Source organism: Crinia signifera, chromosome 6 (genome assembly GCF_055691185.1).
Source record: "Crinia signifera chromosome 6, ASM5569118v1, whole genome shotgun sequence".
Taxonomy (NCBI): domain Eukaryota; kingdom Metazoa; phylum Chordata; class Amphibia; order Anura; family Myobatrachidae; genus Crinia; species Crinia signifera.
The window spans coordinates 43,176,847-43,189,820 of record NC_139222.1 but is presented as its reverse complement, the minus strand read 5'-3'; the positions used below and the strand labels follow the sequence as shown (position 1 = coordinate 43,189,820).

The following is a 12,974-nucleotide window of genomic DNA, read 5'->3' as shown; positions in this document are numbered from 1 at the left end:
CAACATAGGTATGTATGGATGAATGGACTCCGTGTGTAATAAAGTTGTACTGTACATGTGTGTGTGTGTGTGTATTTATTTAACCATTTGTGCTACTGTGGGACTACATGTCCCAGCGGGCCCTTTATTGCCCCACATGCTGGGACTTGTGGTTCTCCAAGTCCCTGCATGTGGTGCAGGCTTGCTGGGACTCATAGTTCCACAGCAGTATACAATCGTTTTTCTATCTTTTTACACAAGTATAAGCTCGATGCCCACTGCCCAGGGGCATCGAGGACAGCCCGGGCTTCAGCGTGGGCAGGTAAGCTCTGGAGGGGGGACCCCTTCTTTGGGGGGTCCCCATTCCCCCAGGACCCCTGCCCACGCTGTCCTCTTCACAGCCGCCTCCCCCCGCACTGACAGCGGGGAGAACCGACTATCTCCGATGCCGCTAACAGCGCTACAGAGGCTGAGAGCGTGATTGGCCGGTGCGTCTCGGCTGAGCTATGCGTCTCCATGGAGACGCATAAGCCAAAGACGCTCTCAGCCTCTGTAGCGCTGGGACAGCGCAACAGAAGCTGTTAGCGGCATCGGAGATAGTCGGTTCTCCCTGCTGTCAGTGCGGGGGGAGCCGGCTGTGAAGAGGACAGCGCTGGACCTGGATCGGTAAGTATGTGGTTGTAAAAGTGAGGTGTGTGAATGTGTGTGTAATAAAGTTTTACTTCTCTGTGTGTGTGTTTTCTTTTAACATTCTTTTTACAGGTGGACTACAAGTCCCAGTGGGCCCATTAATGCCCCGCATGCTGGGACTTGTGGTTCTCCAAGTTCCAGCATGCGGGGGAGGTCTGCTAGTACTTGTAGTTCTCCTGTATCAAGCAATGTTATGTATGTAAGATTTAACCATATCAGGCCGGCGTCCACTGGCCACGGACGCCGGTGACAGCCCCGGGCTTCAGCCCTGGACGGGTGAAGCCTGGGGGGGGGGACCCCTTTATGGGTGGGTCCCCACTCCTCCAGGTACCCCGTCCAAGGCTGAACAGCCACGGTGCTCATGTTTCGGCCGGGGGACCTTATATAAAAAGTGTCCCCCCGGCTGTGGCATGACACCGAGGGCTGTTGGAGCCCGGTGCTGGTTTCAAAATAAGGGGGACCCCCAGATATTTTGTCCCCCATATTTTTGGAACCAGGAACGGTCCAAGAGTCCGGGGCTGGTTTCAGAAATACGGGGGACCCCTATGCTTTTTGTCCTCCATATTTTTGGAACCAGCCCCGGCTCACTCTATTTTTTTGTCAAAAAACACTTTTCCACATTTTTTAACACAGGGCCATGCACAGATCTCTATGATCTGTGCAGGGTTCTGGCCAAATCGCATATCACAACCTGGTCTGATTATTTTTAGATTTTTAGACACATTTTTCAAATTCGCATCTTATTAAATATGCGAATTGTATACTTTTCAATGTGAAAACATCTGGATGCGAGTTCTGGCGAAAAAGTGCGATTTTGCGGCAAAACCGCACTTTTTGCAGATTTTCGCATCTCATTAAATATGCGACTTAGGGAAAAAGTGCGAAAACTGACGTTTTTGCGATAAAATTCGCCAAAGTCAGATTATCTCATCCCATAGAATGTCACCCAATGCGTCAGTAAGCCAGTGTTATACAGAGTAGGCTACTATAGTTGCACACAATGCGTCAGTAAGCCAGTGCTATTACAGAGTAGGCTACTATAGTTACACACAATGCATGTGTCAGTAAGCCAGTGCTATACAGGGAAGGCTACTATAGTTACACACAATGCGTCAGTAAGCCAGTGCTATTACAGAGTAGGCTACTACAGTTGCACACAATGCGTCAGTAAGCCAGTGCTATTACAGAGTAGGCTACTATAGTTACACACAATGCATGCGTCAGTAAGCCAGTGCTATACAGGGAAGGCTACTATAGTTGCACACAATGCGTCAGTAAGCCAGTGCTATACAGGGTGAGCTGCTATAATTACATGTAATTATTACTGAACAACGTCCCAATCCAAGCAGTCACCTTACTGGTCACATCCCGGGTGTTACTGTATATCGTCCCATTCCCAGCAGTCACCTCTCCGGTCACATTCCCCGGTGTTACTGTATATTGTCCCATTCCCAGCAGGCACCTCTCTGGTCACATTCCCCGGTGTTACTGTATAATATCCCATTCCCAGCAGGCACCTCTCTGGTCACATCCCCCGGTGTTACGGTATAATATCCCCATACCCAGCAGTCACCTCTCCAGTCACATCCCCTGGTGTTACTGTATAATATCCCATTCCCAGCAGTCATCTCTTCGGTCACATACCCGGTGTTATTCTTTAACGTCCCATTCCCAGGAGTCACCTCTCTGGTCACATCCCCCTGTGTTACTGTATAATGTCCCATTCCCAGCAATCACTTCTCCGGTCACATCCCCCTGTGTTACTGTATAATGTCCCATTCCCAGTAGTCACCTCTCTGGTCACATCCCCCGGTGTTACAGTAGAACGCCCCATTCCCAGCAGTCACCTCTCCGGTCACATCCCCAGTGTTACTGTATAAAGTCCCATTCCCAGCAGTCACCTCTCTGGTCACATCCCCCTGTGTTACTGTATAATGTCCCATTCCCAGCAGTCACCTCTACGGTCACATCCACCGTTGTTACTGTATAATGTCCCATTCCCAGCAGTCACCTCTCTGGTCACATTCCCCGGTGTTACTGTATAATGCCCCATTCCCAGCAGGCACCCCTCTGGTCACATCCCCCGGTGTTACTGTAAAATGTCCCATTCCCAGCAGTCACCTCTCTGGTCACATCCCCCTGTGTTACTGTATATCGTCCCATTGCCATCAGTCACCTCTCCGGTCACATCCCCCGGTGTAACGGTATAATGTCCCATTCCCAGCAGGCACCTCTCCTGTCACATTCCCCAATGTTACTGTATAATATCCCCATTCCCAGCAGTCACCTCTCCAGTCACATCCCCTGGTGTTACTGTATAATCTCCCATTCCCAGCAGTCACCTCTCCGATCACATACCTGGTGTTATTCTTTAATGTCCTATTCCCAGCAGTCGCCTCTCCGGTCTTATCCCCAGTGTTACTGTATAACATCCAATTCCCAGCAGTCACCTCTCAGGTCACATCCCCCTGTGTTACTGTATAATGTACCATTCCCAGCAGTCACCTCTCGGGTCACATCAAACAGTGTTACTGTATAATGTCCCATTCCCAGCGATCTCCTCTCAGGTCACATCCCCCTGTGTTACTGTATATTGTCCCATTCCCAGCAATCACCTCTCTGGTCACATCCCCCGGTGTTACTGTATATTGTCCCATTCCCAGCAGTCACCTCTCTGGTCACATATACCAGTGTTACTGTATAATGTCCCATTCCCAGCAATCACCTCTCCGGTCACATCCCATGGTGTTACTGTATATTGCCCCATTCCCAGCAGTCACCTCTCCGGTCACATCCCACGGTGTTACTGTATATTGCCCCATTCCCAGCAATCACCTCTCCGGTCACATCCCCCTGTGTTACTGTATAATGTCCCATTCCCAGCAGTCACCTATTTGGTCACATCCCTCAGTGTTACTGTAGAACTTCTTCAGTGTTAAAATATAACGTCCCCTCACTCACCTCCCCAGTCAGGTCCCTGTGTTAGCGATAGAGATACAAGTGGTGTCACTGTGACGCTCCCAGACCCCCTCACCTCCCCAGTCAGGTCCCTCTGATAGTAATAGAGGTGAGAGTGATGTCACTGTGACACTCCCAGACCCCCTCACCTCCCCAGTCAGGTCCCTCTGATAGTAATAGAGGTGAGAGTGATGTCACTGAGACACTCCCAGACCCCCTTACATCCCCAGTCAGGTCCCTGTGTTAGTAATAGAGATAAGAGTGATGTCACTAAGACACTCCCAGACCCCCTCACCTCCCCAGTCAGGTCCCCGTGTCAGTAATGGAGATAAGAGTGATGTCACTGTGACGCTCCCAGACCCCCTCACCTCCCCAGTCAGGTCCCTGTGTCAGTAATAGAGATAAGAGTGATGTCCATGTGACTTTAGCTCCCCAGTCAGCAGGCAGATGATCTCCAAGGTTATATTCTATAGCTTATTAGCGATGTGATTCTTCTCCTCCATTCCGTTCTCCATTCTCAGTAAATCAGATAATCTAGATGGAAGTCGTCTCCTATGTGTAAGTATCGCAGTTATGCGGCTTCTGGTTAGGAAATGATTCTAGCAGGTACAGTTTTCATCTATGAATGAAACGATGACATTAATAATGGCTAATGACTTAGTGCAGAGCTCACACTGATTCCTTGCCCTCAGATTAGTCCGAGACACAGTGCACAGAACATCAGAGTCTACCATGGAATCGCAAATCATCCCCGGTGTTACTGTATAATGCCCCATTCCCAGCAGGCACCCCTCTGGTCACATCCCCCGGTGTTACTGTAAAATGTCCCATTCCCAGCAGTCACCTCTCTGGTCACATCCCCCTGTGTTACTGTATATCGTCCCATTCCCATCAGTCACCTCTCCGGTCACATCCCCCAATGTTACTGTATAATGTCCCATTCCCAGCAGTCACCTCTCCGGTCACATCCCCCAGTGTTACAGTATAATGTCCCATTCCCAGCAGTCACCTCTCTGGTCACATCTCCCTGTGTTACTGTATAATATCCCCATTCCCAGCAGTCACCTCTCCAGTCACATCCCCTGGTGTTACTGTATAATCTCCCATTCCCAGCAATCACCTCTCCGATCACATACCTGGTGTTATTCTTTAATGTCCCATTCCCAGCAGTCGCCTCTCCGGTCACATCCCCAGTGTTACTGTATAACATCCCATTCCCCGCAGTCACCTCTCCGGTCACATCCCCCTGTGTTACTGTATAATGTCCCATTCCCAGCAGGCACCTCTCCTGTCACATTCCCCAATGTTACTGTATAATGTCCCATTCCCAGCAGGCACCTCTCCAGTCACATCCCCCAGTGTTACAGTATAATGTCCCATTCCCAGCAGTCACCTCTCCGGTCACATCCCCCAGTGTTACAGTATAATGTCCCATTCCCAGCAGTCACCTCTCTGGTCACATCTCCCTGTGTTACTGTATAATATCCCCATTCCCAGCAGTCACCTCTCCAGTCACATCCCCTGGTGTTACTGTATAATCTCCCATTCCCAGCAGTCACCTCTCCGATCACATACCTGGTGTTATTCTTTAATGTCCCATTCCCAGCAGTCGCCTCTCCGGTCACATCCCCAGTGTTACTGTATAACATCCCATTCCCCGCAGTCACCTCTCCGGTCACATCCCCCTGTGTTACTGTATAATGTCCCATTCCCAGCAGTCACCTCTACGGTCACATCAAACAGTGTTACTGTATAATGTCCCATTCCCAGCGATCTCCTCTCAGGTCACATCCCCCTGTGTTACTGTATATTGTCCCATTCCCAGCAATCACCTCTCCGGTCACATCCCCCGGTGTTACTGTATATTGTCCCATTCCCAGCAGTCACCTCTCCGGTCACACCCACCAGTGTTACTGTATAATGTCCCATTCCCAGTAATCACCTCTCTGGTCACATCCCTCAGTGTTACTGTATAACATCCCATTCCCAGCAGTCACTTCCCCAGTCACCTCCCCTGTGTTACTGTATAATGTCCCATTCCCAGCAGTCACCTCCCTGGTCACATCCCCCGGTGTTACAGTATAACGTCCCATTCCCAGCAGTCACCTCTCTGGTCACATCCCCCGGTGTTACTGTATAATGTCCCATTCCCAGCAGTCACCTATTTGGTCACATCCCTCAGTGTTACTGTAGAACTTCTTATTCCCAGCAGACACCTCCGCGGTCACATCCTCCAGTGTTAAAATATAACGTCCCCTTACTCACCTCCCCAGTCAGGTCCCTGTGTTAGCGATAGAGATACAAGTGGTGTCACTGTGACGCTCCCAGACCCCCTCACCTCCCCAGTCAGGTCCCTCTGATAGTAATAGAGGTGAGAGTGATGTCACTGTGACACTCCCAGACCCCCTCACCTCCCCAGTCAGGTCCCTGTGTTAGTAATGGAGATAAGAGTGGTGTCACTGTGACGCTCCCAGACCCCCTCATCTCCCCAGTCAGGTCCCTCTGATAGTAATAGAGATAAGAGTGATGTCACTGTGACGCTCCCAGACCCCCTCATCTCCCCAGTCAGGTCCCTCTGATAGTAATAGAGATAAGAGTGATGTCACTGTGACGCTCCCAGACCCCCTCACCTCCCCAGTCAGGTCCCCGTGTCAGTAATGGAGATAAGAGTGATGTCACTGTGACGCTCCCAGACCCACTCACCTCCCCAGTCAGGTCCCCGTGTCAGTAATAGAGATAAGAGTGATGTCCATGTGACTTTACCTCCCCAGTCAGCAGGCAGATGATCTCCAAGGTTATATTCAATAGCTTATTAGCGATGTGATTCTTCTCCTGCATTCCGTTCTCCATTCTCAGTAAATCAGATAATCTAGATGGAAGTCTTCTCCTATGTGTAAGTATCGCAGTTATGCGGCTTCTGGTTAGGAAACGATTCTAGCAGGTACAGTTTTCATCTATGAATGAAACGATGACATTAATAGTGGCTAATGACTTAGTGCAGAGCTCACACTGTGATTCCTTGCCCTCAGATTAGTCCGAGACACAGTGCACAGAACATCAGAGTCTACGATGGAATCGCAAATCATCCCGAATCCCCACTTTGCACAGGGATAGAGACTGCGCGTGCGGCTGGATATGGGCTCTCTTATATGTCTGTTATGGGTGTAACCCAGGACAGTGCCAACCTGGGTATCAACCCTTACCCTATATACAGATACCCAGCTGGCATTGACACCAAAAACAAACAAAACCATACCCCTTTCGCATCGCACCTTAAACCCGAATTATTGCAGGGTTGATGCTATGAGGTGCGGTGTGAAAGCTCCCAACCAAATAACCCAGGTCGACCAACTCGGCCATTCGACCCGGTTATTAGAAGGGTTGCTACGCCCGATGGGGGTTATTCAGACCTGATCGCTCCGGTCAGTTTTAGCAGCACCTTATGACTATACTGCTATTAGTTATAGCGACAGAGTGTAATCCCACCCCGTGCCAACCTGCGAATGGTTTGCGCTTAGGGATAACAATCCCTGGGCATTTTTCTAATCCGGAGATATGGGATTGTAAAATGCTCAATCCCAGGATTGGTTTACTTAATATAACAAATGCCGGGCGGGTGGGCGCTGCGGCCCTGCGCAGCCTGACCTCTGACTACATCACGCTGCGCAGAGCCAGGGACGGGAGAAGCCGGGCAGCATTTGAGTGGGTGCACAGCCCAATCTAGAAATCCGGCCAATGTTGGGGCCCAATCCCAGGATCCCGCTGTTCCTGGGATTGGCCACTCTACCTGCGAATAGCTAAATCCATTCGCAACTCACTCACCACTGAATGATTTTCCCAGTGTGTGCAGCCTGTGCCAAGCCCAGAACTTACTCGGTGGCTGCAATCGAGGCCAGAGGGGATGTCACACGCCTTCCCAGACACGTTCAGAAAACGGACGGGTCATACCCCCAAACACTGGGTCCCTGTCAATCATCTTGCTTATGGAAACTGATTATAAAAAAAAAAAAAAAAGAGACGCTGTATTTCATCAGTGGATGGCCTGAGCACTAGGACCTATATGCATGCGCAGACATTCCTTAATCGCCCGGCCTCCACATTTTTAGTCTTGCAATCAGGAGTGAATTACCCCCTACATGGCTGACTATGCGCACTCCCAAACATAGTCAGCAACATCCTCTGTCGGCCGTGCTTGAGGACATCGTTAGCAAGATCAATGCTGTGGAATGCAGAGAGGAGGAAATCTGGCCAGTAATGCGAAAGAGAACTTGGCCTCAGCAACCAATGAGCTGCATATTGTCACATTATGGACAGTGCTAGATAAATGTGACGTCCCATGCACACGTTAGGATTTAAAAAATAATAATAATATCGCTGACAAGGGCTCGTGTACACTCAATATCGTTATCGACCACCCCCATAGGCTGAACATGCAGTCCGATTTTGGCTACATAACCAAATGACCTGCACGTTCACTGGGTCCTGGTGACGTTGCAGTAAAAGCAACATGGACGCACACTCAGTCCTTCTTCATGCAGGCCGAGGGGTAGGAGCCTCTAAAAGCGCTACAGAGTTACTCATTTTTCAACGAGTGATAACAATCGTCGTGACTGATAACACTTGTTGCGTATGATAATTGGTACACCAGCCAATCCGCCCCTAACAGTCATTTTTTAAAACAAATGACAGAGGCTGAAAACATGGCGGTTGGGGCGGATTGGTTGGAGCACTATTTATCATACGCAACATGTGTTATCATTCACAGTGAGTTTTATCACTCCTTGATAAATTAGGACCTTTGCATGCTTATATTAACACCTTCAATTCCACTCAAGTTTAAGTATCGCTATAGTCACCCTCCCACACGTATGCCAATGTAATAATAGATAAGGGATCACCACCTTCATTACTGCGGATAAGATACCACAAACTAGGAAGACGCCAAGATCAAACCATAGTCTGTCAAAAGGAGGTGGGTAAGTTCAGGAAGAACCCGATTGGTCGATGGGAGCCAGTCCAAAATGCCAAAAACATCTCATCCAAAGTGTGTAATTGTGTATATAATATATATATATATATATATATATATACTAGGTGATTCATCGCGCCCTACGGGCGCTCTTCACACCGTCGTAAGGGGCTGCGCCCCCTTAATTTGTGAACGTTTGTATATGAGAAATATGGTTAGAATTGTATGAAAGATGCCCTGTATTGCAACTTAGGTGTCCGCGAATCGCGGGAGGGGGGGTTGTGGGGGGGTGGATGCTGCGAATCGCGGGAGGGGAGTGATTGCAGAGAATCGCGGGAGGGGGGTCGCGGGGTGGGTTGCCGCAAATCGAGGGAGGGGGGTTACGGGGGCGGGGCTTGCGGCGAATCCTGGTAGGGGGGGTCGCGGGGTGTGCCGTGAATCACGGGAGGGGGGGTCACGGGGTGGGGTGCCGAGAATCGCGGGGGTGTGTGTGTGTGCCGTGAATCGCGGGAGTGGGGGTTGCGGGGGGGGGTGGGGGTATGTGACGCGAATCGCCACAAGAAAAAATCAACACAGAAAGGTCAACACATGTAAATGTTGACATAAGTGTGGCACTTCATTGATGTCCATGTCGACACATGAGAATGAATATGAAAACATTCAAAAAATGAAAAAAAAAAACTTCAAAAACTCATGTCAACCTTTTTCATTGTCGACCATAGCCATGTCAGTGTTTTCCATGTGCAATTTAATTCTGGAGCTGCCGCGAATCGCGGGGGGGTGCCGCGAATTGCGGGAGGGGGGGTCGCGGGGGTGGGTGCCGCGAATCACGGGTGGGGGGGTTACGGGGCGGGGGTTGCGGCGAATCAAGGGAGGGGGGGTCGCGGGGGTGTGCCGTGAATCACGGGAGGGGGGGTCACGGGGTGGGGTGCCGAGAATCGCGGGGGAGGTGTGTGTGTGTGTGCCGTGAATCGCGGGAGTGGGGGTTGTGGGGGGGTGTGACGCAAATCGCCACAAGAAAAAATCAACACAGAAAGGTCAACACATGTAAATGTTGACATAAGTGTGGCACTTCATTGGTGTCCATGTCGACACATGAGAATGAATATGAAAATATTCAAAAAATGAAAAAAAAACTTCAAAAACTCATGTCAACCTTTTTCATTGTCGACCATAGCCATGTCAGTGTTTTCCATGTGCAATTTAATTCTGGAGCTGCCGCGAATCACGGGGGGTGCCGCGAATTGCGGGAGGGGGGGGTCGCGGGGTTGGGTGCCGCGAATCGCGGGAGGGCGGGGTTCACAGGGGTTCCGGTGGGGGGTTGCCGCGAATTGCGGGAGGTGGGGGGTCACGGGGGGTGCCGCGAATCGCGGGAGGGGGGGTTGCGGGGGGGTGTGACGCGAATCGCCACAAGAAAAAATCAACACAGAAAGGTCAACACATGTAAATGTTGACATAAGTGTGCCACTTCATTGGTGTCCATGTTGACACATGACAATGAATATGAAAACATTCAAAAAATGAAATAAATCTTCAAAAACTCATGTCAACCTTTTTCATTGTCGACCATAGCCGTGCCAGTGTTTTGCATGTGCCATTTAATCCTGGGGCTGCCGCGAATCGCGGGGGGTGCCGCGATTTGCGGGAGGGGGGGGGGGTTGCGGGGGGTGGGTGCCGCGAATCGCGGGAGAGCGGGGTTCATGGGGGTTCCGGTGGGGGGTTGCCGCGAATTGCGGGAGGGGGGGTCGCGGGGGGGGTGCCGGGGTGCCGCGAATCGCCGGAGGGGGGGTTGCGGGGGGTGTGACGCGAATCGCCACAAGAAAAAAATCAACACAGAAAGGTCAACACATGTAAATGTTGACATAAGTGTGCCACTTCATTGGTGTCCATGTTGACACATGACAATGAATATGAAAATATTCAAAAAATGAAAAAAAAAACTTCAAAAACTCATGTCAACCTTTTTCATTGTCGACCATAGCCATGTCAGTGTTTTCCATGTGCAATTTAATTCTGGAGCTGCCGCGAATCACGGGGGGTGCCGCTAATTGCGGGAGGGGGGGGTCGCGGGGTTGGGTGCCGCGAATCGCGGGAGGGCGGGGTTCACAGGGGTTCCGGTGGGGGGTTGCCGCGAATTGCGGGAGGTGGGGGGTCACGGGGGGTGCCGCGAATCGCGGGAGGGGGGGTTGCGGGGGGGTGTGACGCGAATCGCCACAAGAAAAAATCAACACAGAAAGGTCAACACATGTAAATGTTGACATAAGTGTGCCACTTCATTGGTGTCCATGTTGACACATGACAATGAATATGAAAACATTCAAAAAATGAAATAAATCTTCAAAAACTCATGTCAACCTTTTTCATTGTCGACCATAGCCGTGCCAGTGTTTTGCATGTGCCATTTAATCCTGGGGCTGCCGCGAATCGCGGGGGGTGCCGCGATTTGCGGGAGGGGGGGGTTGCGGGGGGTGGGTGCCGCGAATCGCGGGAGAGCGGGGTTCATGGGGGATCCGGTGGGGGGTTGCCGCGAATTGCGGGAGGGGGGGTCGCGGGGGGGGTGCCGGGGTGCCGCGAATCGCCGGAGGGGGGGTTGCGGGGGGTGTGACGCGAATCGCCACAAGAAAAAAATCAACACAGAAAGGTCAACACATGTAAATGTTGACATAAGTGTGGCACTTAATTGGTGTCCATGTCGACACATGAGAATGAATATGAAAATATTCAAAAAATGACAAAAAAACTTCAAAAACTCATGTCAACCTTTTTCATTGTCGACCATGGCCATGTCAGTGTTTTCCATGTGCAATTTAATTCTGGAGCTGCCGCGAATCACGGGGGGGTGCCGCGAATTGCGGGAGGGGGGGTCGCGGGGGTGGGTGCCGCGAATCGCGGGAGGGCGGGGTTCACAGGGGTTCCGGTGGGGGGTTGCCGCGAATTGCGGGAGGTGGGGGGTCACGGAGGGGTGCCGCGAATCGCGGGAGGGGGGGTTGCGGGGGGGTGTGACGCGAATCGCCACAAGAAAAAATCAACACAGAAAGGTCAACACATGTAAATGTTGACATAAGTGTGCCACTTCATTGGTGTCCATGTTGACACATGACAATGAATATGAAAAAATTAAAAAAATTAAAAATAAATCTTCAAAAACTCATGTCAACCTTTTTCATTGTCGACCATAGCCATGTCAGTGTTTTGCATGTGCCATTTAATCCTGGGGCTGCTGCGAATTGCGGGGGGGGTGCCGCGAATCGCGGGAGGGGGGTCGCAGGGGGGGTGCCGCCAATCGTGCAAGGGGGGGTCGCGGGGGGGGTTCTTTTTGCCGCGAATCGCGGGAGGGAGGTCACGGGGGGGGTGTTTTTTCCGCGAATCGGGGGGGGGGTCACGGGGAGGGTTTGCCGCGATTCGCGGGAGGGGGGGGTCGCGGGGTGGTGGTTATGCCGCGAATTGCGGGAGGGGTCGTGGGGGGGTTCTTTTTGCAGCGAATCGCGGGAGGGGGGGTCGCGGGGGTGTTTTTGCTGCGAATCGCGGTAGGGGGGGTCGCGGGGGAGCGGGTGTTTTTGCCGCGAATCGCGGGAGGGGGGGGGGCGCGGGGGGGGAGGTTTTGCCGCAAATCGCGGGAGGGGGGCGCTCACCTGGTGGCTGTGGAGTAGCAGTGCTGGGCAACATGGGAAGGCAGTGGGTGTCTGGCACTGTCTGTGGGCTCACTGGGCTGGTTCTCTGTCACATACCTCCCAACATGACCCTCTCCAGGAGGGACACAATGCTCTGTTTCTAGACTTCCCCTTAATGTATGATTGCCATCACCTGTTTTAAACAGGTTCATTTCTCAGAAAGGTGTTCAGCACAGATGAAGGCAATCACACATTAAGAGGAAAGTCCAGGAACAGAGCGTTATAGACACAGACACCCACTTTGAGTGACAGATGTAGCCAAATATATAGGAGATAATTGTGAAATACCTGCATTATTCTTGCACTTTAGATAGATCACTAATAAAACAACCTGCAATATGACACACGTACCTATTAATATATGGGGAAATATCAGGAAGGAGGGCCACAAGCACCCGGGATTAGGGGAGTACTCACCGCCACTGCATCACAATTCCCTCTGGATTCGCTACACAGCACGCCCGGGATGCTGCGCTCCGCAGTTGCGGTGTAATGGCTGTGGCTGCTCCCAGAGACTCTCTGTCTTGTTGTTGTGTCCTGTGTCATCGGCTCCTGCAGCAGGAGGTGCTGGGTCGTCCATGGCTCCGCCTGTCGTGCTGTTCTGGGTCGGCCTCTGCTTCCACCCCCGGCTCCTATCAGGCTGGGGATCTTCCTCTGTCCTCTCCTCTGCTGGGCTGTCACCTGTCCTCTGCGCGGCTCTTGTCCTT

The 12,974-nt window shown here is 51.4% G+C and overlaps 1 long non-coding RNA gene across 2 annotated transcripts; it reads right to left on the bottom strand.

The window, feature by feature from the left end:
- Positions 1–632: 632 nt before the first annotated feature.
- On the bottom strand, positions 633–12,766 carry LOC146006933 (uncharacterized). 2 transcript variants are annotated; one of them, XR_014444131.1, is made up of 3 exons: positions 12,685–12,766; positions 6,391–6,581; positions 633–4,246 (listed from the first exon to the last, which is right to left on the bottom strand). It is a non-coding gene; the product is annotated as an uncharacterized LOC146006933 (long non-coding RNA). The 2 variants fall into 2 exon arrangements; XR_014444132.1 differs by lacking the exon at positions 12,685–12,766 and adding an exon at positions 7,501–7,622.
- Between the last annotated feature and the right edge of the window lie 208 nt (positions 12,767–12,974).